Below are 6,128 nucleotides of genomic sequence, written 5' to 3' on the forward strand. Positions count from 1 at the left end.
TGCATATGTGGTCAGGGGGAATTGCAGACTCATAAGAGTTTGGATGGATGGATGGATGGATGGATGGATGGATGGATGGATGGATAGATAGATAGATAGCATGTAATATATTTACATTTAAAGCAAAAAATAAAATGCAATAGTGAGATAGATACTTTATATTTTATTAATTATATGTCATATGTTTTTGATTAAAAAGATTATGAAAAAAGTTTAGTTTTAGGTCAGTTTTCATAAAGATCCTGCATCTACGAAAAGCCTATTGATTCATGGCCATGAGAGAACTCCTACCTAAGGTCACGGAGGCACGGCTAATAGGTGGTGGATGTGGATTTAAAGAGTTGTGCGTGGAAGCAGACGTATTAAAATTTCAAGATTTGGAGTTAAATATTTTTCAATGGGGAGCCAGAGGTCAAAGAAAAGCCGAGGCCACAAGTCTGGTTCGCCGTTGAGGTTACGTCACACCGTGAATACAGGCTGTGTATCAAATATAACAATGAAACAAGAGATTTGGCCCTTTCGCCACCAAAATCCCTTTTCATGATTACACACAAGCTGCCGTGACCAGATACAGATATTTGATACCCAAGCGACTATTGGCGGTCTCTGCCACCCGTAGAAGATCTGCCGACTCAATCATGATGGTCAACTGCTCGCATCACAACCTGTTTTTCACGTAGTCGGGACAAAACAAGTCGTGAATCAAACATAAATCGTCATAAGGAGAGGGAGACGAAGGAAAAAGAGGGAATGGAAAAGTAGTCGTGGTATTGTGTCTACTTTCACACAAGGTAGAGAGAACTACACAGAAAGGGAAACATAGTGAGACATAGAGCAAGATTTAAGAAAGTGAGCGTTAAAAAGGGATAAGGCTATTAGAGCTAGCTGTCAATTGAGAATTGACGTCTGCTTATGCCGTGCTGTGTATGATTTAAGTAAATAAAAAGAAAGAAAGGAAGAAAAAACTGAGCCTACTTTCTAAGGGAAATTGTGAAAATCTCTATGGTTTTTGTTTTCCGAACGAGGAGAAATTGTCACTCAAAAGCAGAACGGCACAATAGCAAAACTCTAGTGAAGAATTGCAGTTTTGTGGTGACATGTGTCAACAACATCACAGTCGATTCTGATGTACAAAGCGATGGTGGAGGGGATGGGGGGTGCTGTGTGTGTGTGTTCCTGTGTGTGTGTGTGCGTGTGAATGTGTGTGTGTTAGAGGAAGATTAAGTTGTTAAATTAGGGGAAGGAGCGTTTCATTTTAATTCTTCCCCTTTGTTTTTTCACAAGTCATGTCAAAAAATGTCCCACTCAAGTTAAAAATGATTCTTTACAGTTAAAAAGACTATAAAGGCGGGAAACAATGTGCTTGAAAAAGGGGATTGTGGAGGTGGTGGGGTGTGGGTGGGGGGAGGGAGATGCAGTGTGGGATGCCCAGAGCTGCTGCATTAAAAGTCATTAGAAACGATTTGTCACATTAACAAAGGGACCAAGAATGAGCTATTTTGTTGTAGGGTTTCTTTTCCTTTTTTTGAAAGAGTTGAGTTGAAAGATAAAGCGCATCAGCGACAAGGGAGACAAGAGAGATACACACACACACACACACACACACACACACACACACAAACACAGAAAGACGCGATGAAAGACAGGATTCTGTGCAAAAGGGAGAGAAAATGGCGGATATGTGGGGGAGTGGTGTGTGTGTGTGTATTTGTGTGATTTTGGTATAGGGTGTATATGTGTCGGTGCATGCGTGCATGTGTGAGTGTGTGTGTGGTGTGTGTGTTGGGTGCGTGCGTGTGTGTGTGTGTGTGTGTGTGTGTGTGTGTGTGTGTGTGTGTTTGGTGGAGGGTGGAGCGGGTTTGTGTGTGTCCGTGTGAGTGTGTTTGTATGTGTGTGCGCCGGAGTGTGTGTGTCTGCATGTGTGTATGTGTTTACCCTGAGTACAGTGCATCTTGATTGGAGACATCCTATGGACATCTTTGAATGCAGCATCAAAGAAAAAAAGGGTTTTCTTTTTTTTTTCACTCCCTGGATTTACCCCTTTGGATTATTATAAATACCTTTTCCAAACCCAAAGCCCTTTCTAATGCCACCAAAACATCCAGCAGAAAGACGGATTGAAATCCTTCCAACAAAATGAGTTCCAATTTGAACAAACCAATGCAAAGCTGTCAATGAGCTAAATTGTGTAATAATTGAGCTTGTTGTAATCATTTGAGCATCCTTTAGCTCATGTTTTTTTCATGATGTTGTCCTCTTCTGTTAGCAATTAAGTGCGCAATTATGAGTGTTTGAATGTATTGGTTCAGAAACAATACAAATTAATTTCTGATGCCAGGCTTCCCTCATCTTAATACAGTAATAGCAATAATAATAATAATGAAATTACTGTGTTTACGCAAGTTTGGGGTTAATGAGCTTTTAGACAATGATGGCAAAAAAATAAGTGTTTTTTGGGATGCTTGTGTGAGGTGTGTACTCAGTGACTTGCTGGTTCACACCAAGGTGTGCTGAGGATACCGTACAGGCGCACACACAAACACACACACACACACACACACACACACACACACACCACACACACACATCGCTCAGGACTCATTATGCGGTCTGTGCTTCCCTCGTCTTTTTCATCAGCGCCGCTTCAACAACAGATAAAGATGTTTGATTGCACTGGATGACAAAGTTACAGAGATGTGGAAAATCTGAGATATTGTGTTGGCTGTTGTGTGAGTGTGTATGGGCGTGTGTGTGTGTGTGTGTTTGAATGTGTCTGTGTGTGTGTGTGTAAAAATATGTGTTTTGTTTGTATGCGTAACTCTGTTATTGTCTCTAAGTTTGCTCTGCGTTTGGACGAGTGCTGCGTCTTCAAGTTTGTGTCAGTGTGAGTCTCTAAGTAAGAATACTGTATGTGTGTATGTGTAATTTGAGTATGTGTGTGTATTTGTGTCTGTATCTGTTTATGTCAGCCTTTAGTGTGTCGATAGCTATGTGTGTGTGTTTAAGTATGTAGTGTATGTGTTTGTGCACCTTCCTGGATGTGTTTGTCTGTATGTGTGTGTGCCTACAGCTGTGTGTGTAGGTGTGTGTGTGTGTGTGTGTGTGTGTGTGTGTGTGTGTGTGTGTGTGTGTGTGTTGTGGCAACCACCCCGCCGTCGGGCTTGGAAGAACCACGCCAGCGCCCTGGACAGCGCCCTGGACAGCGCCCTGGACAGCACCCTGGACAGTGCCCTGTCCGCGGACAGCTAGTCCGAGGGAGATACGTACCGTTCAGCGTGGCTGTGCTAGATGGCTCGTCAAGCAGACCTGGGCAATCATGGGCATTGGGATCACCTGGGGAGGGGAGACTGCGGAGGAGTCTTAAGGACCGGCCATGCGGCAGACGGGGGGGAAGACGAGTTGGAGGCAGTCGCGGTGAGGGACGAACGCACCATATCACGTTACCGCCGGAACGCTCCCCCAAAGGACTGTGCGGGAGAAGCCGGGAGCGATATCCACGCCGACCTCAACGGCGGACTGGGCCTGGAGACACCTCACCTTTTTCCCCCATTGTGGAAGACACTTAAGTTCCTTTATGATGGCCCTTTTTTGAGTGAGCTGCACGCAATAAAACCATTGCACCACAACCCTGCTTGAGCGTTTGATTCGAGAATCCCAGCCGCCGACGACCGGAGTTGCCACAGTGTGTGTGTTTGTAAGAAAGTGTAGGTTTGTCTGCTTCTGTGTGTGTTGGTATGTGTGTATGTGTCTGTGTCTATGTGCCGGTGTATATCTGTGTGTCTGTGTGGTTGGGTGTGTGTCTGAGTGTTGGTGTGTGTTTGTGTCTGCGTGTGTGTGTGTAGGTGTATTTGTCTGGGGTTGTGTGTGGGCGTGTGTGTGGTTGTAGGTGTGCATAATGAACAGCCCACCGCTAGCGGTGTAAACACGGCTGATTATAGTGGAGAAGGCAGAGATGGAGAGTATCAAAGAGAATAAAAACTGTCTGCACCTCCAAATGAATCCAAACACACACCACAATAACACATAATAAAGCAGCTCAGACATTCTGATAGATTTCCACATAACATGAATAGGAAATCATCTTATCGCCTTTTCTGTATTTTTTGCACTTTCCTCATTCTCAATAAAAAAAGAAAGTGAAGTGAAGTCTCATAAAGCACACTCACATACACAGTTATGAAGACAAAGACAAACACACATGCACACACACACACACACCGTCACCCAGTTTGACCTGTCTAATCTGGTTCCGGGTGACGTTATATTTAAGGGGGAGAAGAAAGGAGGATGTCTCCAGACACATCAAAGGGACACCAGTGTGCTCTGCTGCCGTGACCCAGAATGCAATAGTGGGGGCCGAATTACTACACCATCAAAAGTGTATTTAAGAACTGTGTGTGCTGTGTGTGTTTGTGTGTGTGTGTGTGTGTGTGTGTGTGTGTGTGTATGTGTGTGTGTGTGTGTGTGTGTGTGTGTGTGTGTGTGTGTGAATTCCACATACAGCCCTCCAAGTCTTATCGGAAGCAGCTGCTTTAATTAAAGCATTACCATCTAATGAATAGTCGTCAAGTTCAATGCCTCCACTTTTTTTTACCTTTACAAAAAGAGGGGGGAGGGGGGGAAGTCTTCTCACACAGTAACAACCGGCAGGCAAAGTCAGTTGTTCTATTTTATTGTATTTCGTAAGGTTTTACTCTCCAAAGGAACGCAGAAAAACATAAATGACACAACACTGCCCTTCTGATGAGGGGTGGTGTGTGTGTGTGAGAGAGAGAGAGAGAGAGAGAGAGAGAGAGAGAGAGAGAGAGAGAGAGAGAAAGCGGGTGTGTGACTGTGTGAGTGTCTGTGTGTTTGTGTGATTGTCTGTGTGCGTATGTTTTGGGGTGTACTGCCATAGCAGTCGTCAGAGTTGTGTGTGTGTCCAGACTCATTGAAGGTGTGTGTGTGACCCAAGTCGATGACGTTCGAAACCTCCATAAAAAAAAGAGTTAAGAAACGTGAGAAGAAGACAGCTGGCCGGAGCCTGGGGCGGTGAGAAGGGTGCGCGGTGGTGAGAGCATGACGACGGCCAGTGAAGACTGCCAAAAGATGTGCATCTTCCTCTGTGATTTCCCACCTGTCTCTCCCTCCCCTCCTTCTCTCTCACTGTCTTCTGTGTCTGTCTCTCTGCCAAACAGAAGTCATTTATTGTTATTGATGACATTATTATTATTATTAGGATGATGATGATTTCCCGTAAAGCCGCATCCCTCGCACATACAGCATCTGCCACTCAATATTCTCAACGCCAATAACACCCGTCTGAATCCCCCCCCCCCCCCCCCTTCCCTGCGTCTCATATTAAAAGAGGCAAGGGGTATGAGGAGGAGAGCATATTAAAGCCTGACGTGCTAATCCGCCCGCAAATCCGTCCGTCCGCCGTCTGCACACGCATCCTTTCGGTTTGCCTCAGTGATATTAAATCCCAGAAATACAGACGGACGGACAGACGTACGGGCAGATACATTCTTTCCAGAGAGAGTTTATTGGCTCGATATGTGCGAGCGGTTACGGATGCGAGTGCGTATCAGTGCGGGCGCTCACGCGAAAGTTAATGAAAAGAAAATAAAGTGTGTACAGAAGCTACGGTGAACATCAGCCATCCAGCAGAAGAAGTCCTGCAGAGTACGACTCCCCAACGTGTCTGTAAAAGGAGCCAGGCCGCAGATACATTAAACGTGTGTGGTTGTGTTCGGTCACGGACCGACCAGATGGAGACTTTGCTCAAGCCAGGGTCTGGTTTGATCGACGTATGTGTGTGAATGCTTGCGTTTGTGTGAATGTGTGTGGGTGTGCGTGTACGTGTGTGTGTATGTGAGCATGTGCTCGTGCGTGTGTGTGTCTGTGTGTGTGGGGGGGGGGGTCACAGTCAAGAACCCCCCCCGCCCCCTCCCTCCCAACCCTCACCCCTCCAATCTGCCTCCTCCGATGGCCCCCACTGCGCGGTGGGCAGGAGAGGGAGCACGGAGCGTGAGCGGACGCTTCTGTCTGTGAAAAAGCCCCAGGAAAGCTTCCAGAATCCTGGGGGGTAATTGGCCTGAAAGGAGCAGGTCATCCCACACCGCCCAACACCTCTTCTCAACGTGGTA

Source organism: Pollachius pollachius (assembly GCF_949987615.1).
Source record: "Pollachius pollachius genome assembly, chromosome: 18".
Lineage (NCBI taxonomy): Eukaryota > Metazoa > Chordata > Actinopteri > Gadiformes > Gadidae > Pollachius > Pollachius pollachius.